This window comes from Geospiza fortis, unplaced genomic scaffold, assembly GCF_000277835.1.
Source record: "Geospiza fortis unplaced genomic scaffold, GeoFor_1.0 scaffold53, whole genome shotgun sequence".
NCBI lineage: Eukaryota > Metazoa > Chordata > Aves > Passeriformes > Thraupidae > Geospiza > Geospiza fortis.
The window spans coordinates 7,251,248-7,275,345 of NW_005054305.1; the positions used below are offsets into that span (position 1 = coordinate 7,251,248).

General features: G+C 39.4%; 1 protein-coding gene across 1 annotated transcript in view; it reads left to right on the plus strand.

The window, feature by feature from the left end:
* The first annotated feature begins 18,635 nt into the window (after positions 1 to 18,635).
* Positions 18,636 to 24,098, plus strand: part of SPIDR (scaffold protein involved in DNA repair) — a 148,725-nt gene continuing 143,262 nt past the window's right edge. Inside the window, exons 1-2 of the mRNA XM_031066600.1 lie at positions 18,636 to 18,640; positions 22,477 to 22,733. The gene's annotated coding sequence lies outside the window, so the exon portion shown is untranslated. The remainder of the gene's footprint in view (positions 18,641 to 22,476; positions 22,734 to 24,098) is intronic.

The following is a 24,098-nucleotide window of genomic DNA, read 5'->3' on the forward strand; positions in this document are numbered from 1 at the left end:
TCAAGGTGAAAAATAATCAGTGCAACTTTCACATACAACACAGGCTCAGAATGTTGGAAGGACTGGCCAGAGATGGGGATTGTCTGCTAGACGCATGTCTTTTTAGAGAATCTGTAACTAGACGGAAATATTTTCAACTCTCAGCTGATGGATGAAGGGTTGTGGAACACAGGATAAGAGATTAACTGATGCAGCTTTTCAGGTTTACACTGAAATGGTGGAAGCAGCAGGGGCTGTCCAGGTAGGAAGAAATTTTGTCTTGCCATTTCTTTATATGTTCCTCTAATGGCATGGACTGGGTGCTAAGCTGAGGATGTGTGTGCAGAAGGAAATGAGGATGAAACTGGATCCGTGCTCCTGTTGTCGTGAGTGATGGCCTGGCTGTAAAGCATTACTGAAGGCTTGTGCCATCAGGATGCTGCTGTTTTTGCTGGTGGCAGGTCCAGGCCCTGGAAGAGGTGGCTGTGGGAGAGTCTCCTCAGCAGGTGTGTGTGAGCTGGTTTTGATCCTGCACCGACAGGCGTCAAATGTCTTGATCAGTCACTGAAGAGGAGACCAGGGCATCAGTGAGATAAGAGGTGACCAGCAAGGAGAAGGAAACAGGACTTGAGGCCTGGCTTTGGAGAGAAAGAGGGGTAGTTTGGGAGGGAGGAAATGCAGAAAGGGGAAGTAATAGCAATATGGTGTGTGGAGGAAGCACACAGAGTTCATGGTTCCTTAAGTTTATTTTGCCTGTCCTCCTTCTACTTGTGTGCTTGTCATCTCGTGACAAGGTGTTAGCACAATCCATTGGTGAGTGGCATAACTGTGTCACCAATCATCCCCTGTAGGCTTGGGGTGCCTGCTGTGCTGCCTCTGGTGAGGGCTGGGCAAGGGGGTGAGTCAGGGCAGCCCTGGCAGCGCAGCCGCTGTCTGCCCTCGCTGCCTGGCTGAGTGCTGCACTGGAATTTTCCAGGTAGGGCACAGATAGAGGTGAGAGGGAGAGCGCGTGGGACGGGATTTGGACAGGGAAGGGCTCGTCCTGGGGAGAGCTACCCGTATGCTGAGCCTCTTGTACATAAGGGAGCAACAGGAATAAATAAACTAATAAATCAGGGGGAAAATGCAGCAGATACAATTAAAAACATCTAATGTTACTTTTGCGCTTTATTACCTTTTCATTACCATTTTCCTTTATTAATTTGAAACATGCACTGACTTTTTTTTTTTTTCTCTCTCCCTCTCCAGCATGGATTTCAACACATACTTGTGCGGGTGCCAAGAACACTGTGTTCTGTTAAGTCACGGGGTGACGTCGGGCGCTGGCCGCCCGCCAACCTGGGTCAAGTTCATTCAAATAAGTTTCAGTGGCGGCCCTTGCTGCCCCAGCCCTGACAGTCCTGCCTTCGCATGGTAGATGGCTCTCTTGCGTTAGTTTTCCAGAGAGCTTGGAATATCATGGCTTTAAGTTTGACAGGCTTTTGGATTTTCCGTAATGTTTGCAGAAGGATTAACCAAAAAAAAAAAAAAAATAGCTTGACCTCGCATGAATCTATGAGGAGAGAAAAGGAGATGGCCATGGGTTTACTGAGCAGAACAAGGTCTGCAAGCTGGAGCATGTGTTCCTCTGCCCACTGATTTTTACGATTTTTTTTTTTTTTAACTCATGTCCTTGGATGGCTTTTAATCATGATGTAAAGACTTTGTGTCTTTAAAGCAGGAGCTACTCCTGAGTTTCCAGTGACAATGCTGTTCATGACAGAAATAGAGGAACGGGTGCAAAGTGTGTAAAAGCGGCAATGGTTGTGCTAGGTTAATCACTTCCCTTTCCCACAGGATTTCATATTTTACTCTCAGCTCTGGAACTTTGGACTGCTCTTAAAAATACATTAAGCAAAGAAATCTCTTGGTCAGGGTGAGCTTCCCATGTACAGGATTATCCCATGTCGTGGTGTGAAAAAATCAGACCAATTTTCTCAGTCTCTTTATTCCAGCTTCCCTTTCAGGGGACTGTGTTGTTGCTACTTTGCATAGCAGCATACTTTTCCTTCCTGTAACCCTACCAGAAATCACACTAGATCCCCTCCCCTTCACTTCCAGTAACTGCTCTGTGAGCAATAATTTTGGAACTACTGGCAAAATAAGAGTCTTTGACAAGCTTCTAACATCCTTACAACAGGACAGCATTTGTAACACCAGAGACATCACTAACTGGTCTCTAAGACAGCTGTTGATATTTTAGTATTTAATGAGAAACCCATTCTTCCTGTTTGCTTCTGGGATATATACTTTTAATTAAGAATGAGGTCTCTGGGAAAACTTGGTTTCCAGAGAGAGCTGATTGGTTTTAAAGAGAATAGAGAAGTGAATTTGCAGGTCGTGAATTAGATCTGTTTTCACCATCTCTTGTTTGGACAGATTAGCCATTTTATTTTTATTCTTTTTAGCTGTGCACCAAGTTTCTAGGTCTTGGCTCACTTGATATTTGGCTTTTAAGGGAGAGAAACATAGTAGTGTCAGGTTCCCATGATTCAACACCCACTCCTGAAACACCCACTCCTGAGTTACCTGTTGGTGCTTGCTGGCTTATCTTCTCTGTGTGGGAGAGTGGAGGATGATCAGATTTGTGTTCATCACTAGGTGTCACTCACTTGCAATTACTTAAAGTACGTTTCAGGGCAAAATTAAAAAGAACAAGAAACTCTCTTGCGTCCTACCTCACCCAGTTTGGGGGGGGGTGGGGGGGGGAGAAAATGGTGTGAAATCTGGAAAAGAATATTTTCTCATCCTACTTTCCCATAAAAGTATTGTATGTGTTGTTTTGTAATTTTATTGCTTTAAGTGTGTCTTAGTCTGTTGGCTTTTTTTCTTGTATAGTTCTGTTGATGCAAGATAATATTTTCTTGTATATTTTCAATTGTCTTTTCTGCTCCCTTATCAAGTGTGTAAAAACTTGAAGAATAACAGATAGCATGTAAAAGATACAGAAATCTAGCTCAAGGGAGGTGCAGTGATGTAACTAAAGATCATTTGAGACAATGCTTGGAAAAAAATGAGATGACAGGACTCAAAATTGTTCCTGGAACTTGACCGCTGAGCTGTGCTGGGCAAAGGATGCTGATTAAAAACTGTGCACATATAAAGATGATTTATCTTTGTGTTATTTAACGAATTATGTGGAATGTGATGCCTCAGCTGGGTCCTGGTCAGCCTTCTCTTTCATCAAATGATTAGTGTGGGGAATGTATGTTCAGTTGTTGAAATATAGAATATTTCAAAATTCTAACACCAGGGCTGAATAAATAAAAGTGAGGGAGAGGAGGAAGGTTAAACAGTGAAACTCAATACATTTGTTCAGCGCACACCAAATGCTCAAAATATTTTAGTCCAGAGAAAGATTTTTTCAGAGAATGTTCAAGTGTCCATGTGGATAGCTGGAAACTTTATTGGCAAGGGTGACAAATTTATTTTCCTGTATCACTCACCCTTCCCCTGTATTTTGCCCTTGAAATGGGACATGTCTTTATTTTATCCAGCCTGGTTCTGTCATTTGGTTTGGTGGCTGGGACTTGTGTGGATTAGAATGTTTTGTAGGCTGTGCCTTCCCTCCTCTGTGTCCAAGTGAACTAGGTCTGGGTTGTGTCTGTCTCCTTGGGAAATTGAATCTCATGGAGCGTCTCGAGGCAGAAGTCTCTGGGCAAGGTTCTCTAAATGTCTTCAGTGGTGTTAAATGTGGACTTTCAGTGTCAGTAAAAAAATATGGTGAAAAACCAAAGCTTTTCTATTGTGCGTTTGTTTTTCATCCTCTCTCCTGTGTAACCAGAAGCATTCATTCAAAAGGTATAACTATATACAGAAATCACCTTCCCCCACCCTGTCTTACTCTAGAATAGTAGAGGCTGTTTGAGATCACCTACTTCTCTGAGCAAGGTGACCTAAGCCAAGGAAAGCCCCTTCTAGACAAAGGTCATTATTCCTGCAAACCTGCAATGATGATTTGGTGAAAGTAACAATAATAGAGCAAATCTGCTGTGTGGGTATCCATAGAAGCTACGTGCTAAGTGTACAAACACATAAATCTCTTAAGCTCTCTGTCAGACCCTGTGTTTACAATGTCTTTGCTCTTATTTAGGCCCTAAAACCAGCATGAATTTCTTATGACAGCTGAGAAGAAAACACGCAGCCTCCACTGATACCTGCACAGATATGACAGAACTCTTAATCATAAGATTTAGTTTCCCTTTGCGAAGATTATAGGTTGAGATTCATCTCCTTGTTCTATCTTGGATTACTAAGTGTTTGTGGCTGTGTGTCACTGTATTTATCTAGTCCACATGCTGTATTTGAATTTAACTGAGAGTGTGTTTGAATGAATAAAGTAGCATAATTTCCTTCCCTTCCCCTGAAGGAGAGGTGGGTTTCTTTTAAAGTATGGCAGCTATTATGACTAACTATATAATTACACCTTTAATCAGACTAAACTATTTTAGATATACAGTAGCCCCATTTGGCCCCTCAGTGTTGAACTGAAAACCCTCTAAAGATGCATAGTATGGCTCACAGTCATCATCGTCACCTTTAATCACTCAGGATATTAAAGCCACTGTGCAGGAGTGTACATGGCTATGTGATTTGCTTTTGGGGGTGGTGGTGAGGACAGAGAAGAGATACATGTTACAGAAAATTCCTTTTTCTCTTTCTGAATCTGTGAATTCATACACTATTGTATGTGTCTTGCTGCCTCTGATCATTTTGCCAGCATTCAGTGGATTTCTTCTACTGTTGTATTGTGCTTGAAGGAGAATGTGGCTCTGATGGTGTGGGGAGAAGTTTTAAGTCTCTCTGGGCTCCTGAAGCCGCTGATGGGTGTGGAAAGCGAGTGGTTCAATGCACAGTTCAGAGGCATGGCCTCCAGAAAGCCTCTCTGTCTGAACAACAAGCGAGGTGTCGTCCTCACAGCTCTTCAAAGATGCAGCAGGGCTGCTGAGTGTTCCACTTTGTGCAAGCTAAGTGCAGGTCTCTAATTTCTGCCATATTGGGATTCATCCTTTATATAAGAAAATGTACTGTCACCACTAACATATCTGTTTTTTCGTTCACACATTCCACCTCTGGTGTTAATTCTGTGACTTTAATAAAGCCCAATAAGTGCTATTTCTTGCAGACCTTAATTATACTAACATCCATTTTTAAAAGAAATCTTTTGCTCTAGTTGCAATGCAGTTGCTTCCAATATTTACTTCAGTTGTGTTTCATGTTTTTCCCAATATGGTTTTGTTTGTGTGTTTGATTTTGGAGTTTTTTTATGTAAAGAGGAAGAATAGAGGAGAAAAGGGAGGAGCAAATGCTACATGATGAAGGAATACCACCAGAAAGCAATTCTGTCAAATGCAGCCAGATGCATGCATTGTACAAGGTGGCACACATGTTTTATTTTTGTTGTAGTTCTGAAACTAACGTAAGCTAGTTTCAGGCTAAAATGTTACATTTTGTTGGGAGAAGACTTGAAAATTGCTGAGAATTGTATTTAAGAAGGTTAAAAAGAGCTTAGGGTTGTACTGTGATCTCACATGGAAAAGCCCAGAGTTTAGAAGTGAGCAGACCTGTGGCTCCAAGACACACACATGCACCTGGCAGGGTTCTAGTCTTAATTATGCAGAGTCTATTTTACTTCACCATGAGTGAAAAATTCTGAGCATCATGTTTGCAAAAGGGATCATGACAAGGCCTAGAGTTTGTTGCCTCTTACTGCATGTTTTCTCACAGCTTACTGGGTATACACGAATATTGCATTGGGATGTTGGTACAACACTGAGATAAGGGCAACAAATTAAAGTAAACATAAGAAATGGGAGAGCCTTTGTAAAAATGTGCAGACAAGTCATTCAGCACAACTGTTGATGGCTTGGCCTTGAGCTCAGTTGGTGGAGCTGCTGCGGCCTGGCTGCCAAGATAATGTGTGTGATGTAATTGTGCCAAGCCCATACTATCACAGTATTACAGCAAAACTGTCTGTGAACTGGGCACATTCCCAGTTACATTCAGGTACAGTAACAAGGTAAATGGAAAGGTTCTGCCAATACTGTATATATGTAGAGTTACAGCTTGAAGTGGGTGTTTTGTGGCAAAAAGGGCAATGTGTCTTTTGCTGAGCAGGTAGAGAACAAAGTCTTTGCTCAGTGCTAGTGTTATCTCTTTACTAAATGACTCTACAAGGATGCCCTTCTCCCTAGCTGCATTACAAGCTGCAGAGGAAAGATGTGAGAATGGCTACAAAGTACAGATTAAAAACCCATCCAGCTCAATGCCCTGTCTGTGCTTGTGGCCAGATGCCCACAATGTGGACACTGGGTATAAGCATAGGTCAAGCTGAACGGATTATCTGGCCAAATAAGAATACCAGTTGCTTTGTTGCTGTCTGAATATGAAATAATCCCTGATCTTCAGTGGAAACTAGATATTTGAATGCTAGAAAGTTCTGAATCTTTTTTGTTCTTTTGATTTTTTTTTTTGCTTGCAGACATATTCTTAAGATACTTATATAGCCCTAAACTGAGCTTGTTTATGTGGTTGCATGCAATTTCTTTATGCAACCTTCTCAAGCCCTTCCTGCTTTCCGAAGTTTTTGGAACAGTTAGTTAATTCTAACTCTTCATCTTCCCCTTTGACTGAAATTTGCAATTTCCTTTCGAGAAACAACTTCCTATTGAGTACTAACTTATCTGACCACTTTGATGTATTTGAAGTATTTTTTTGAAGTCCTGAAGGCATTGCAAAATCCAGTGTTGTCTTCACAGCTTAAATTTCTGCACTGTCTGAATTGAGGAAGTACAGAAGTGGACAGGAGCTCATCTAACTGACAAATGAAAATGCAATTAAATTGTACTTGATTGTGCAGTGTCACTGTAAAATTCCAAACTGTGGTAATTGAAACCTGGTTAGGCAGCTCAAGAGGACTGAATTGTCATGTTTTTGCTGTGATCAGCATTGGCTTTGGGAGATTTGGGAGTTGTACGGATTTCCAAAAAACTCTGCAGCCTATCTGGAGGCAGATGCAGAAATGGGCTGATTTCTGTGGTACAGCCCATCATCATGCCAGAGCTACAGGAATCTAAGTCCTGGTCTGCAAATAGCCATTAAACTTCAATTTAGATGCCTGTGTTCTATATACAATAAACAGATGAGCTTAAGTGCTAAATACCAGGATTCCCAGCTACTGTCTTTCTGACCAAGGAACACTTAAGCTCCCTGGTGTTCCTGCACTTTATCTAATGCCTGTTTGATGTGGAGCAGGGACTGAAGCTCTTCGACATCCTTTGAATCTTGTGAGGTTTTTTTCTGCAGTGACACAGCCTCCAAGGGAGGGGCAAAAATTACCTCCTTATTGCTCTGTTTGGTGGGTTGAGAAGGAAGGGAGAGGAAGGGATTTAAATTCTCTTAATATAGGGATTGTCTTGTTAAGAGTTGGGGCTTCTCCGTTGCTTAGGCTGAAATGCCTGGAGTGTTATGGAAGAGCTGTGTTTACTCTTGTGGGTGTGCTTTCCAATGGCAGCAATGCATGCGCAGCATGCTGTGAGTGGAAATCCCTGCAGAGCATAAACTCACACCTACTGAATCAAGCCCCTAAACAGGCTTAGGTACAGAAGTACCAGCTTTGTACTCACAGGTTTGTATGTGACATAAACCATGAGTCTGCAGAGTTGCAATGCATCTGGTTATGTCCAGAAGGACTGACCTCTTGGACTTTGATGTCTAAATGCCATCAAAACTCCTCTTGGAGCCTGAGTCTTAGCTTTTATAGCTGAAGATAATCTTATGTATTGGCGTGCATAGAACATTTTTAATGTTTTCTTTTAATTGTCATCTCCCTGAAGTTATCCAAGTGATTACCAGTCTGCTGTTTTGAAGAGGTAACAAGTTAAGGGAGGACTTTCAAAGTCCTTTAAATTTGAATGTGTGCTTACACTGATTTTAAATGTAAATGCTTTGCAGTTCTGCTTCCCTCACCCCTAAATGCTAACAGTGCTCAGTATTTTTACATGGGAGTTGGTGTCTAGCACCTGTGCAAAATATATTTCAGAACAGAGTTGCCAGATACAGTAGAGAATCACTTGTGAAAATTTTGTTTAAAGAACTTGTCCCCAAACCACAGGAGATGCTAAATTGAGTCTCTAACGTCAGGCTTTCTGACTCAGTCCTGCGCTTACACCACACCACTAGATGATGACATTTTATTGTGAAGGTTCACCAGTTCAGGCAGCACTTCATAAACATCATCTGCTTTTTAAAGTAGATCCTTGGCTTTCTATTGCAGCTATTGTTTCCTCTTCTGTATCTGAAGCAGGGAATTCCCCAGATTTCTCCCAAGGGCTTTTTTTTTTGTAATTCTGGGCTGTATTCTCTCCCTGGAAATCTTCTGGTTTAATTTTATTTCATCGGTCACAAGTGAAGTCTTATGCTGGTGGTTTCCATCTACAAAAAATTATTTAAATTATTTCCTCTGCTTCCACCAATGTGGTTTTATATGTTGTCTGTCAAACTACTTTAGACATCCTCTGTGCTTCTTTGTGCCCGGGGTGTATCCATAGGGAAGCCACACTTGTGCACCTGGTCTTCAGAGTCTTGGCCATGATATGTGGTAGTAGTATAAGAGCTAGAACACCCATGAGCATAAATCCAGTGGTGTTGCTATCATAGTAAACCTGATTTATATGCTTTCTGAATCCCCTCCCTGCACTGTGCTTTTTGAATGGCTGTCAAATGAAATAGAGGAACTTTTTCGATCTCTGCCTATTTTTCCTGGACTACTATACTTGCTAGGACATGAATAAGGTATTACTCTAATGCTGTCCAGATTCTAGTCTATCAGTATAGTATTACTTGAATTATAGAATTACAGAATTAATTATGATACTGACCTTAAGTTTTGAGATTTTGAGTATAAGAAAACATTGCTGGTTTTGCTCCCTATTTTTGTGCAATATGTTTCTGTAATCCTTCAGATGTAAGGATACCTGTCATGAAAGTCCTGCAAATATTTTTTATATATTTGGAACCAATTTCTAGAGGATGTATCCATGTGTAGTGGGTTATGAAGGATGTGGAGTTCAGTTTTGGGGCAAGGAGGAGTAGGTATGTAGGTGCGTGCATCTGCTTTTGATATATGTTCATGTTTCCTTTTCTGTTTAGTAAAATTTATCTTGAATTATTACAGCCTTACATAGAAGAAGTTAGTGAAGATAACTGAAGTTTCTATTCTGCAAAAAGTGGAGTGAATTAAGGAACCTCTTTATAGCCAGACTACTCATTAGGCTGAATAAGCAAACAAGTTAACATTAGGTGCATTGAAGTACCCAAAGAGAATCCTAAAACTGGGGAGAAAAGTATTGACATTTCCTAAATGGAAATTTCCTGAATGGAAAATGTCAGGCTTATTTAAATATAAACAAACAAATGTAATTGCTTGTGTGTAGGATGTAGTGCATATGCATGTTTTTGGGGTTTTTTTCACTGTGGTGTTAGAGAGTGTGGGTGACTTGTTAAATTCAATTTTCAATTTCTTAATAGCTTTCTCCTTAAGAAGTGGTTGTCTTGTTAGGTAGTCTAAATGTAATTGTACAGTTTTGCTATTTTAAATAGGTTAGGCTTTCTGTTCCTTCAATAACTGCATTCCAGGAGCAATACTACCTCTACTTGGCTGTAGTGATGCAGTTTTGAAGGACTTCTGTTGATAATAAAATAAAAAGAAAAAAAAATCTCTTGTTTTGAGAGATTTTAATCTCTTGAAAATTGACACAAATGGTCAATTTTTGATCTGGAAACTCCATTCTTCCTCCCTTCTAAGTGATTAGTCCATAACAGAATCAGTTGGCTTTTGGCAGTTTGGAGGGAAAATGCATTTAACATGTCTTAGGTTTCCAAGTGTAAATTTGGCTGTTAATAAACATGTCAAAAGGATTTTTATCCTGAAGTCTTGGTATGTGTTAAAGTTACATTAATGGTCTGAATTGTAGTAGCTCCAGTGTAAAACTGTGAGTCAGTATTTTGAATATCAAGGGTTTATTTGATGCACTTGTGATTGTATTTTCACATTATTTTGACATGAGTGTGAAACTAAGTAATCTTTTCTGCCAGAATATTCAAATGTTTGTCTGAATCCTGAAAATATATTCCTCTTTATGCCTAGACTAAATCATCTTGCACCATTATATGACACAGCTGTGTTTGTTCTTATTCTGACTTTTCTTAACTAAATTTTTTGCTTTATTTTAATAATATAATTAGTGTGTGGTTTGCTTTTAATGAACTGATGACTGTAGAACACAATGTGATACCTACCTTTCCTCTGATATCTAAAAACTTGCTTTAAATTTGGTTCTCCATATTTGAGGAGAGTTATAATACATTGATAGATTTGTGTAGTTACTGTCCTAGCACTGAAAGGAAAATACTGTGTGAGTTATAGTCTAAATCATTAAAACATCAATATAGATAAGCTGATTAGGCTTTTGGCAAGTAGAAAGCAAGATCTTGCTCCACTGCAGTTCTGCTGTATTTTGTACCCTGAAGAATTACCTTAGATACATGTGAAATTTTTGAGATTTTGAAAGACAGATTCTTTTTTTATTAATATTGTTATCATTATTATTGTTTTTATTCAAGCCAAGTCTGCTGCAATGTCTCACCCAGTTTTCTGACCAAAATGAAATTACTGTTGTTGTGAGCTGGGGAATGCAGATCATCCAGGCAGCAATTTAGTTTACTCTATGCAGGAGGATCTCTTTGGTGATTGGGAGTGGGAGATACAAAATGATGCAGTGTTTTAGTTACTATAGACCCTGATGACCACTTGTTACTACTGAAGTAACATGAGTGCATGCCGTATTGTTCTCTAGACTAAGAAAAGAACTTCTGATTAAAATACTTGCCACTAAGACAAGCACAAAAGTGATACAGTGGGTGCCAAAATTTGCACTTCTGCATTTAGGCAGTAAAGCTGCCTGTCACACAATTCCTAAAAATGGTGCAGCAGGATGCCCAGAACTGCCTGAGCACTTCTTCAAAGCTGCTGTCACTGTCCCTCTCCTTTCTAAATTTGGTTTTTTTCGCTTCCCCTGTCCCAAATTTTCAGTGCAGAGCGCAGCTCCCAGAGCTTGCTGGTGTTTGAGAGTTAACTGCTGTTTAATGAAAAGTGTTCTTTTTTTTTTACTTTTAGTACAAATTTTGGGCTTGGGTTTGTGGTATTTTTAGTTGCTTTATCAAACATTGCAAGTTTTTGATCAGAATGCTAATAGGTCACTTCCAAGTTCAAGAGAAAAAGATTTGCAAGGCTTTTTAAAAATCTTGCTAGCTGCAGAGTTTGATCTGAAGGACAAATATCACATAAGCATTTTTACTTTGGGAAGAGTAAAATGAGGAGAATATGTTTCATTTAATAGTGTCTTAAAGGACAGTTTTCTAAATGCTTTTCTGTGATGTTGAATTAACCTCTACGATTTTAGCGTTATCTTGTCAGCTTTGAGCTTCCCTTATATTATAAAAAAAGGGGACACATACATCCCACACATGAATTTTGCATTTTCTATGTGTAAATACACATTGACACGTGCTAACAGAATAGAACAGAAAATGACAGTTTTCCATTATTTTCCCCTCCCTTTCTGAAGCACTGCTTTAAGAATGGAAGTGAAATTGAGCCATCATAATCTCTCAATCTGGTTTGAGATAGGGGAGGCATGAATCCAAAAGCTATTGGTGACTGCTGTGGATACCAGTCAACGATTGCTTTTTCAAGTATGTTAAAGTGCATGACATGCACTGAGAGTCTTTTTTTCTCTGCCTGTAATTGAGAAGAATTATCTTAATTCTTCTTAATAATACTACTTTATGGAAGCTTTATAATCCTTATAAGGAAATGCTTAATACAAATTATGGATGTTTGTATTTCAGGGCTCCTTTCTTTACAAGTTCTCATGTCAGCTGCTAGCCCATTCTTAGAGAATTGCAGTCCATTGAGTTTAGTTGTGTAAGGATTGTATTTGATTACTGGGACATTTCAAGTGTATCTTCCTGATAAGTTTGTGTGTGCTTATTTTCTACAAAAGTTTTAAATATCTGTGATTGTCTCCATGGGTCCTACAATGTTATATTTTACCCATATTATGGCAGGCATGTCATTAAATGTAATGTAACACACCTATATTACAGCACACACATTTTTATTCCAATCTAGATCTCAAAGGAGTTTTAAAATCTGTACTTTGAAATCTTTTTATGTACTGTGAACAATCAGCACAGCTAAATGTGTCAAACTTAAGACAGTATTGTAGCAGTGAGCAATTTTGGCTCTCTATAAAGTGTGTATTTGCAGCAACATTACAATTTTTAATTACAATGCCTTACTCAATTGATGTTTACTTTATTTTCCTTCTCTTCCCCCAAAGTTTAGGCACGTGATCTGAAAGAAAATGTGTAAACTTGGTGTTGGGCTTTGTTTTCTCTGTTCTTTATCCAAATAGAACTAATTTTAGCTGAGGACATGTAATGTATTTTTCAAATCATTTTCATTGTTTGATGTCCTTTGGCTTACTTGGAAAAGCAGTTAAATGAGTTTTCTGTTTCTTTAGCCTGCATATAGGTGCTCTCATCAATGTTAGAAATCAGTTTAGGTGAAGGTGGCGCTTTTGTGTGCGTGCACATTCTGTCATCACTGACACAGTATTTCAGACGTGGTAACACATTTCCTGCCCCGAAATGTTTGCTGTTTAAAATAGTTTTAACAGTGCAAAACCGCAAAATGATCTAGAAAAAGGTAGGCTGTGTGTGGAAGGACTTCTGGAGAGGAGGGAAAGGGTTGAAAGAAGCTGGAAGTGAAGAGGAGGGAAGAAATGAAGGGACTATTTTAGGCTTTGGGGGCAGTTCCGCAAGAGTTGTGAAGCAATAAATGGGGCAAAGGGAAGCATAGTCAAGTGAGAAGAATGTGGAGTGAGTGGGAGTAGAAGAAAATGAATGTAATGTGCTGCACTGCCTGGCAGCCTGGTGTCTCCTCAAGCTGCCAGTGCTGCAGCCATGAAAGCTGGCACTGCTGCAGCTGGAAGTGCAGAATCTCAATTTCAAGATGTTTCTGTGTCCCTGTGGATACTGTCAACAAAAATTTTTCCACTAAGTGCTGAGCATTATTGCAGAAATTATGCCTGTATTGCATTTGTGTTATAAACCACTGTGCCACTTGTGTTTCCATTCTCTCTCATGTTCTTTTTTCTTTCCTTTTATGATAAGTGCTTTTCTAAGGGTTTTCACAGGAAACTGCAGATCAACCAAAGAGATCAATCAGTGTGAATAATTTGTACTCTACTGAATACCTGTGTGCAATTCCTCATTTAGCTGATTATTCTGGATTTTCTTCCTTTAATCTCAAACATAACATGCTTGCAGTTACCTACTTTTGGAAAGAATGCATAATATGAATGATTTGAAAGTCTTTGACTGTTCTCTGATCTATCTGTACAGTGACATTGCTGTGAGAAGCATTTTTTTTTTTTAGAAACAACTTTTTAAAAAGCTCACAGGATGGTTATACAATTCATAACTGTATGGGTAAAATGAGAGAAGCAATTTTATTAAGAAATATTTAATTTGCTTAGACCAAATGATCTGTTTGGAGAAGAAAACACCAAACTTTTGAGACCTATTGATGGCCTTAGTACTAAACGCTTGTCTGCTTTCCCAGAGTTATATCTGTTTGTCTAGTAAAAGATATTACCTCCCATTGCAAGTATTTGTTCTCTCTGAAGGCTCGGGTTAAAACAAAACAGTTGCTTGAAGATGGAAATGTATTTCCTCCTTTAACAGTACCTACTGAATCCTGCAGGTGTTTAGTCTAGGTGCTTTAGGATTTAGTTCATAAATAATAATTTGGCTTTTAATCATGCCTTTCAGTTGAGCCCTCTTGTTACAGCCAAGCTTTAACCAGGATGATTACCATAACATCACCTAAACCAGAGACAATAAAACTGAGGTTTCATGGCACGGATCCACTAACTTTAATAAATGAAACTGAGTGAATAACTATAAACAAAGAATGTGAAAGTAGGTTATCAAACCATGTGATAACATCTGTTCCTTGGAAACATGAAAGTAACTATTTCTGTGTCAAGAATGAAACCTTGTTTAAGTGGTATTATAAGCTGACTGCAATTTTCCTGTGTGCCCAAACTTCAGTGTATAATGTTGAGGCTTCTGTGCAAAATGATGTAATTATCTGCATGCCCTATCAGAGTCAGGTATTTATATTTGAAAGCCTGTGTCTCTGTCATCTGGAGGATCCTTATCAAGATGAGAGCTCAACTGCGTGGGATAATATGCAGTTGCATGAGAGGAGACCTGGTTCTGTCCCTGAATAGTTTGCAAGATGCAACACGTGAAGTGGCGTCTCCCCCTTCCCCTCTTTTTTTTGAAGAAGGGAATGGAGAGCAAGGGTTATGGTAATTCACTTGAACGTAACGTTGGCTAACAGTGTGCACAAATTGTCCAGACTGTCTCTGACAGCCAGTCATTTTCCCTGAGAGAAAATGAAGGTGTCCTTGTATGATGGAAAAAAGCATTAGACAAAGCAGGAAAAGCGCTTGTAGGTTGTCCATGTTAACACTTTTCAGCATTATTTGGTCTGTTAGAAGTTGGCTGTTACTCTGATTACAGACTGATGGTGAGATCGGTGGTACTGAGATAATATTAGGAAGCAATAGATTGAATTCTTAATGCTAAAGAAGTCAACTAATCTACTAAAATGATGCTTTTAAGAGATGCAGTTGCAGTGCAAATGCTACAGTAGATGCTAAGACTGCAGCAGTGTCTATACTCTATAGAGTACAAGTCAGCGTCCCTTAACTAATGTTAAGTAATCTTGTTTTGTGCTCATTTTGCACTTAGCAGCTCAATGTCCCCTACTATTGTTTCCTGTCCTTGTGCACAGCAGACAACAATTTTGTTCAGATTTACCTTTGGGATCACTATTTAGTTTGGGATCACTATTTAATTCTACATCTACAGAGCACCATCAGAAATAAATAGTGCTTCTTGCTTTCCAGCCCGATTTTGTGAAAAAAGGCACTTGGGCTGAGACGGGAGCCTCACCTGTTTCGGTCGGCTGATCTATGCCTCAGAACAACCTGTTCTGGGAGAGGCAGGCTGGAACAGCTTGTGGATGGATCTCCAGAGGTATAGCCTGCTTAACCTGTTTGCCTTGTGAAAGCTGAGGTTTCTGCTCAGGATTAGAAGTTACGGCTTCGATTTCATCTTTCTTACCACTTGTGCATTCTTTACCTGGCTTAAAAGAAAAAAAAAAAAGTCAGTAAATACCATCTTTGCATTAGGTCTGTAAAAAATCTGGTTTGTTGTAATTTTAATTACTCTTCTCCCAGAGTTCTTCTTTTGAAGATCAGATTTTCATGTCGATTTTTGTGTGTCTGTGCAAATTTTTTTTTAATGTTATTTTTTTCGGTTCTTGTTTCCTACAGTGATTAGTGCTACATGCAGGATACTGCCTGCCAGTGGTGTATGTGTACAGGATTGTGTGTGAGAGAGCTCAAACCAAACAAAAACACACACCTCTCCCCTGACAAAAAAGAATGCACAGCCAAACATACTGCATGCAAGCATAATCGTCACCTCATTTTCCACTTCAAGGCAGTATGATCTAAACAAGATATGGGAACTGATAAACGATGATACAAGTTATTTATTTTGTTAATTATTATTTCATGTGTGATATAAACCACCATTTTGTGGGCTTATGTACTGTGCTTCAACTTCCTCACTCTGTGAAGTGGGAGTTTTCCTGTCCCTCTATGACTTTTCTTGGTTTCAAAAATGATGCAGGAAGCCCAGCATCAGATAATTGGCTCTTGGATCTGACAGCAGCCATACCATTCCATTAATTTCCGCAGAGTTCCATGAAAGCCCTTTCAACTCCTTCCCTGTATGAAAGCATCTCTGAAACTGTCCCATTTGCTTTTCTTTTGATAACAGCTGCTGCTATTTTTCCTTTGGAATTGAATCCTACTTTTGGGGTTACTTTTTAAGACAGTAGCTAATGCAGCTGTATTTTGACAGGGCTTGCAGAATAAATGGTGTCAGACATGGGTAAGACTTCCCCAGGAGCTCTTCAAAGGGAAGCCCAGCAGTGGTGTGTACGGTTTGGTAGCTGACCTGCTTCCTCCGGAGATAATCATGAATCAATTTCCTTTACGATAGGAAGCTCTGGGCTGCTGGATACAGTGAATCCTTTTTGATTAGTCATAGAAGAGAAGTCCTAACCACTTGTTTAAAGGTCTCAAAACACCATTAAAGAGGAGATGAGGGTGCAGTCTGTGACCAAATTCTGCTTTGAATAATTACAGTGTTGCTGCCTACACTTCTCCTCCATATTCAAGTAGATACCGCATTCTTCTTTGCTACTTGGCATAAATGATTTTGTGTGCTAATAACTACTGCATTCCAGCCCTGGGGTGGTGGCAGCTGGGAGACAGCAAAAATCATTCCCATGTCTGTGTGAAGGGAGATGTTCCTGGGGTTTGGTGGTGGCCAAGCAGGGAGAGAGAAGCTCGGTGGTGCTCGCTCTTGGAGAATCCCAGGGAAGTGCTCAAGGTGGCTGTCCCGGTGCTTGAGGAGCACATGGCTCTGTTTCCTGTAATGGCAGCCACAAAATGCTGTGTGTGTGGAGCAGGACATGTCATTTCCTAGTGCACTGAACCAACACCACTGATAAATATTTAGGGCAGATCAGATGGTCTGAGTGCGTGTGCTGGGGAGGAATGCAGTACTTGGCCAAACAACCAGGCATTATCTGAGATCCATTTTAAATATGTGCTGTCTCTGTAATAACACTGGGTTGTTGTTCCAGATACAAAATTTCGGTTAATCTGCTGTGTCAGTTTGGGCTTGCAAGTCCAAAAATACCTTATTAGTGATTTATGTCTTTCATTGTTCTTTTTTTCATACGATTATCTCTGCCCACGCACTGCTACCTAATCTTGTATTTTTGCGTGCTGTTCCTGTGGTTATTCCATGAGAAGAAGGCTTGGTGTCACCCACAGAGTTGCACATGCCTAACTCTGCACTTCAACATAAAGTTTCTTGTATGAAGGAATATTTGAATTTTATCCCTCTAGAGTGGAAGTAGCTAGTTTACCAAGATTGGTATTCCAAATTATTTCTCAAGCTACTAGGAAAGTATATTTGGCATAGACTTCAGTGCTTCAGTTAAAGCTTCAGAAAACGGAGAACTTTGAAGAGAATTGCAAGCTTTAAATCCTTTGTATCTTTAATTATCTTTATAGAGCTGAATAATATCCTGTACTATCTGTGTGCACAGTGCTTGAATTAATTTTGTGTTGATTAATTAAGGGAAGACTTCTTTTCTTTTACCTTTACCCTACTCCCTGTAATCCTGCAAGCCAGCTTCTGGTGGAGTTAGCTTCGAGCGTTCATTAGCATAGCCTGGGCCTTTGACATACTGCACTGGTGATTTATGCTTGTGAATATTCATTGTGCTAAATGCAGTGGCTTTTCTGCTCACTCTTGTTTTTTTAGAGAGTACCACGCAAGATACAGGGTCTCCTTGGAACCCATAACCAGCTGCCTGGGGTAGAAGTTGGCTGCGTTTGAATCTCTTCGCAGGCATGACAGCAAAGTACCTGCAGTGCAAATGCATGGCTGACTGGATAAAAGAAAAGGCAATAGGATAGTCACCTGAGTTCACTGTGTGTTTGTTAATACTGGTCATACTGTCAATACTGGTCAGCTTCCACCATCCTGAGATCTGTCATGAGAGGGAAGGTAGGGGAATTGCAGATCAAGTCTGAAAAACATAAGGGAATCACAAAAGGGAAAAAGATAGTCCATGAAGGAGCAGGCAGGAATAAGAGAAAATGCCTCCAGAACCAGAGGCAAAGATACGTGAATGGACAAGCAGGAAGGAGATGACACAAGATTAATTTTACTCTGTATGTACAGCGATCAGAACCTGAAACTCTGAAATACTGTTTCTTTTTCTGACATAACTTGGCTCTGTGACCTTGAGAAAGCGTAGTTCCCTAAGGGTGCTCTGAGAAACCCTCTTAGTTCTGCCATTTGAGCTAAGCTGTGGCAGGATAATAGGAGGGAAGAATTTTATATTTTTTGGGGAAGGAAATGACAGACTAAGTGACCTCCATCTGCAAAAAGTTGTATTAATGTCTATATAGTATTTTATACCTATTTTTTTGTCTCTAAAACATACTGCAGCATGCTGAAGTATCTTAGTTTCAACTGATAAACTTGTTCATAGTATCTGTGAACTCTTATTGAGCATCTTATCTGCCAAGTATCTTCATATCTACTGGGAAATATTTACAATATTAAATGAATGTATGCAGCTGAACAAATGAAAGTGTTTGATGGCTACTAAGGTGAGGTGTGGGTACTGATGTTTTTCTGGAGAAATCACTGAGTAATGAATCTTGGGAGAAGAGACAAGGGAGATAAGAAAACTCGCACAACTGCTCATCACCTTGCCTCTGATTATCAATCACTGTCTGAGAGCATTTCTAAAAAACACAGATTTATTATTTATTTTAATAGGGTTGATCTGTTAGCTTTCTTTTTATACTAAAAGCTTTGTAAGGTTCTGCTTTCTATGCTAAAGCTGGAAACGTCAAATGGAAATGTAACACTTCTTACGTTAACTTACTGCTATTTTATTGATAAGAAGTATCAAGTGCTTATTTAACTCATCAAATACAGATGTTACTTGCTTCCATCACTATTGAAGTGAGAAGGTGATTTTTTTTCAGGCCTTTTAGAAGCAAACACAGTGCAGATTGCCAAGGTACTGCCAGAGAACTCACAGGGTGTTCAAGATGAAGCAAGAGATAGCTGAAGCAAATCTCCTTGAGGATGAGGGAGGGAGCACTTGGTCACAGAAGTAACAGCATGGTATCTTCTGTGCTGCATGTGTGCAAAATCTGTGTGCTTGTGGAATGCCATCTTCATTGCACTGCAGTCAAGAGTTTTGTGTTTGAGCAATTTGGGCTAGGATTTTAGAATTTCTGTGGTTTGTTTTTTGGTATTTTTTTGTTCTTATTGAATGCAAATTGATACGGGCAAATATACATTATGTAGCAATCTTAACTGCTTAGTTGGGATTTGCTGTTTCTCATTTTGGTTTCTATTTTTACATGTATACTATCCTCTTTGTTAACTAGTACCTGTGAGTGCTGTCAAAAATATATCATTAATTAATTAATCTTGAAAGCTCTTTCTTTTTTGATGCATTTTGATTTAAAAAATGCTTAACCTTAAAAGCATTGGGTCCTGGATGCTCCAATGCAGTACTCAATGGCTTCTTTACTTTCTGTAGTCAAATCTTAACAAGAAAAAATGGCAATAGCCTATGTATTTATACTTGTCATTTTCCCTTAAAAGAAAGAGCCATAAAAGGGGAGCATTTGTAGCTTTTCAGATTACACAGCCACGGAGAAAATAGATTTATTTTAAAATCAAACAAAATGAACTATGTTTATTGTTTTAGTGATAAAGATTGAGGTCAAGCCCTGATTTTTTTTTTTCAGTCAGCCCCTGGATATAGACAAGTGGCTAGCACGATGTAGAAGAGGGTGTTGTAGAAAGACCATCATTGGAAATATAGGTATATCTTAGTGGACAGTCTACTACTAAGTATTTGGAAGTATTGGGATATATGGGAGACAGTCATGAAAATCCCCTGAATCAGGGATGATTGCGCTGGGAACAGGGGTCAGAGGAAGAAATTGAGGTGGGGAAACTGAGCCTGTGTGTGTGGTGCGAAACATTGTACTCTCAGCCACTGTAACCAAAATTACTGTATTTCAAAATAATAAGCCATGTGAAAAAACAGTTTTAATGTGACAATTCTTTGTGCTTAGCAGTGATGCTCTTCTGAAACTCTAAAAATGCAGAACTAAAACATGATATTGCTGGGGATATTATTTAAAAAAATCAACAAAATAACAACAAAACTCTTAGAAATGCTTCTTCATGATGCTTAAGATATTGATAAAAAATGAAGAATTTCTTCACTATTTATATAAAATAAATAATTTTTTTACCAGCTTTTCCCTATTATATTATTAGTAGGCTTGCCAGCTTGTGTACTGGATACTCGAAAAATCGTGTTTGATGTGTGTTTTGAAAATATTTTTTTGTTAAGGTAGAATTCTGCTGATTGCTATAGTTAAAAAATGTACAGAATTGGAAGGCTAAGTTTTTGTTCTTTGTTTTTCTTCTGCATTTTTGGAGTTTCCTCTTTTAAGAAAAATTTCCAACTGACCAATTAAAAACCCATCAACAACAAAAAACCACTAACAAGCAAACAAAACAAAAACCCCAAGTTTGGTTTCCTTGGGGAAGTTCAGTCTAAACAAGTCTACAGTAATAAATATTAGCAGAAATTATTTATTAGACAATCTTTAGTTAGGAAAGCTTCTTAACGCTTAAATAGTCAGTGGGATTAAAACGTGCTTAATTTAAAGCACTTCCCAAGGGCTTTTCTCATTTGCATTTCACTCTCTCAGAGAACTTCAGGTTCACATCCTTTTTTTAGGTGCAGTGGATATCATAGCTATTTGAGAAAAAATAAAGCATTCCTAAAGCGAGTGAGTGCATTGGAATGGTGTTTTAAGAATGAAGTGCTTGCTAACTGCTTTCAGAGTCTTTGAAATCTTTTATTTCTGGCTCATTTCCAATATGGAAGGAGTTTGTTTTCAGAGAAATATTGTTGCCAAGGGACAGATGTTGACTGTGTTGTGTTTAAAGCAGACTGATATTAATTACATTCTTTTAGCTATTCTACTTCTCTGGGTAACTTTAAAAGGTCCTTCCAATTTCCAGAGTACTTAGGTAAGCCCTCAGAGCATGAACACAGTGTCTCGGCATTTACGTGAAAAATGTATCAGAGAACTGGCAAGACCTGAACTTATTTTTGTGCACAGTTGAGAAATGCTGTTTTCAGATGATTACACTAATTAATAACATGGAACAGCTTTAGTGAATTTAGTAAATGCTGTGATTTCCCTCCCTTTCCTCTTTTGCCTTTCAAGTATTTATCTGAGCCCGTTGTCAAACAACCTGTGTGGAGCACTACTTACTGCATTTTACCAGAGGAATGGGGTAATTTTTTTCTGTGATTGAGGCAGCATGGTCTGGAGCAATGTCAGCCTTTGGGGTTTCCCAGTTTCCCACTGATAATGCAAAGTTAATGTTTTGTGTTTGGGGTTTTGGTTCTTTCAAGATCCATCTAAGTTAATTTGCCTTGTCTACAGTTTTATGCCAGCTTATGTGAACTGGCCTAGTGCTGGTGGTCCCAGCAAGTGGGACAAGACTGTCACTGCCCCACCAGAACCTGCAGACAGTGTTGGTTTGGTTGTTTTGGGTTTTTTTCAACTAGATCCTGAAGACAGAGCCCAGCTCATGTTTCTTAGTCCTCTGCCTATTTCAGTGGTTTAGATCATTTTGTTCTGTACTTGGTAAAATGTCACTTCCAAGTATTTTTGCTTAATACTCAGTACTTTGAGAAACACTGGGTCAAGAGAACATAATGCATGTAACAGCTGTACAGGGCTCACCTTAGGGAGCCAACCCAGTAGCCTTAACCTGCTTCTGCAGGAGCCCTAGAGGGGAGCAAAATAAGCTCTGCCAAAGCAGGTGAATTTTCCGCTCCAGCCCTCTTCTCAGCCTTCCATGTCTCTATAATTTTTTTTTGCCTTCTCATCCTCTCATCCCTCAGTGGGATGAGTTCAGTGTGTCCTATGAGTTTCTGGTAGAAGAGCTCCAGTGAGGTTCTGTGGGGCTGAACTCCAGCCCTGCTGGCTCCCAGCCCTGACTGCTGGCCAGTGATCCATCTTCCTTGGAGCTACCTGGAGACAGCCCAACAGCTTATGCTCAACTTTTGAAACCTTCCTGGGAAGCTGTAGACCTGCTGGATATGGATGAAGGCCTGCTTTAGTGTTCAAAATCATGTTTTAACAAAAGGTTACATACTTGACAGCTACAAGCTGTCAGTAGAGGCATGTGTTTCTTCCTTCCATTCAAACTATGGAAGCTGACCTTCCTGTTTGCTTGAATCCCAATATAAAAGCTCTTTTTCTTTCAGCTTCCAGTCATGATCCCTGTCACTCATTAGCCCCTCTCTGCTTCCCTCAAAACTTGCCTTAGATAAAAACATTACCCTAATTCTCCAGACCTAGTTATTTAAAAACCCTAAATGTTACTCATCTCAGTTGTCCCTCAAGAGATGATCCTTGTGTTCAGGAGTTGATGTTGACTGACAAAAGATTAATGTGCATTTACAGTGAAGTTGTCCACGTTATATTAATAAATTGGCATTCCATTTGTTGGTTACTGGGTAACATAAACCTGCCTACATAAAGCTAAACCCCCTCATTAGCATTCTGTTCAAACAGCTTTGTGTCTTTATTCGTTTAGGCAATTTCGACAGAAATATCTGAGTACTCCTCTGATAACGAGAGCCTGGGAGAAGGAGAGGCGACCCTGGCCACCACCACTCCAGGACCCAGTAAGAGATTACAGCCAGGGTCAGGAGGGGACACGGGGGATGTCCCAGCACGACCGGCCAGCGAGTGGCTGAGGTCAGCACAGGCCCTTCTCCGCACCCCGGGGAAGCCAGCGGGAAGGGCCCCCAGAGATCCCACCGAGTCTGCCAAGAAGAGGAAGCTACTGAGGTAAATGAACTGTCCACCTCAAGGAATTCTTTATGGTTGTTTGTTCTTAAATTGTAAGTAAAACAATACCTGCCAAAGTGTTGGAGTGTGTCTCAAGGGTAAACGTTTTAGAGCTGCAATTATGAAAAACTTAAAGAATGTAATTTATGTGTAAACAAGCAAAAAAGGCAAGAAAGAATAAATTTAAAATCTCTGGTGGAAGCTCTCCTGTTCAAATCGATTGGTTTTTGCGCTTGTAGTAATGGCTTACAGATGTGTGTGTGGACATACTTCTATTCTAGCTTCTAATAATTTCATTGCTTTGTGCCTCTCAAGAAAGTCTGCAAAAATGCTGTACCTGAGGTTTTAGGATTTTTTTTTTTTTGGTCCTCTACAGATTTGTCAGTGCAAAATTATCCAAAATAATGTAGGAAAAGAGTGGATGAGCAGCAGTTCTGATGAGCGTAGGACAGTGTTATGTAGGCAAAGGGAGGATGTATTCCTAAGGTGAAATTTAAATGTCTGTGACTAAGTTAAATACATTAAAAAAATATGTAACTGCTGAAAGAAAGTAGCCTGCCTTGGAGCAGTTGAAGCCTGATGTTCTAGCTAATTGCAGTGCAGAAATGGTCATTTCCTATATTGAATTAATGAAAGTTGTGTTAACTTAAATGGTATATGTGAAGATATGCCTCAAGCTGTGGAGACCACAATTACAAATGGTGCTTCTCTACATCCCTATTGTTGTTTAAACGATGTGCTTCTCTTACAGCTGAATCTATGTACAGTAATCAATCAATTAATTAAACAGTAAATATTCAGTTAATAGGCATACCTTATTTTTCTCTGAAACATTCTTGGCTATTTCAAAATGCTGTCTGAGGAAACAGGTTTGGAAGTCCTAATTACTGAGGATGTCTATACCTAAAAGTGCTTTCCTTATGCAATCAAGCTTTATTTCTTGTCACTTTAGAAAACATGCATACTCAGCTGTACTAGGTCAGACCACAGCTGTAACCCCCAAAAATTCCTTACAGTGGCCAAAAGCAAGTATGTATGAATGTAATAGAAACAGGACAAGTGTACAGTGGTATTTTGCCCAGGTTCTCTTCCAGCTTTAAGCAATTCCTGAGCTGTTTGTTACCATTAGTGGGTTTGTCTTTTTCTAAATTCCAGCTTCATTTGATGACCTTTACTATTAACAGTCTAAGTGCAAAAAATGTTTTATGGGAAGGATACTCTGACACGAGTGTATAAGAGAATAGATTGCTTTAAAAACAAACATAACAATAAGACAAAAGCATCCACAATTATATAGAATGTAATCTGTCTGGAGTGGCCAGAGGAACAGAGCTTACAGGGCTTTTTACCTTCCATCCTGTGGTT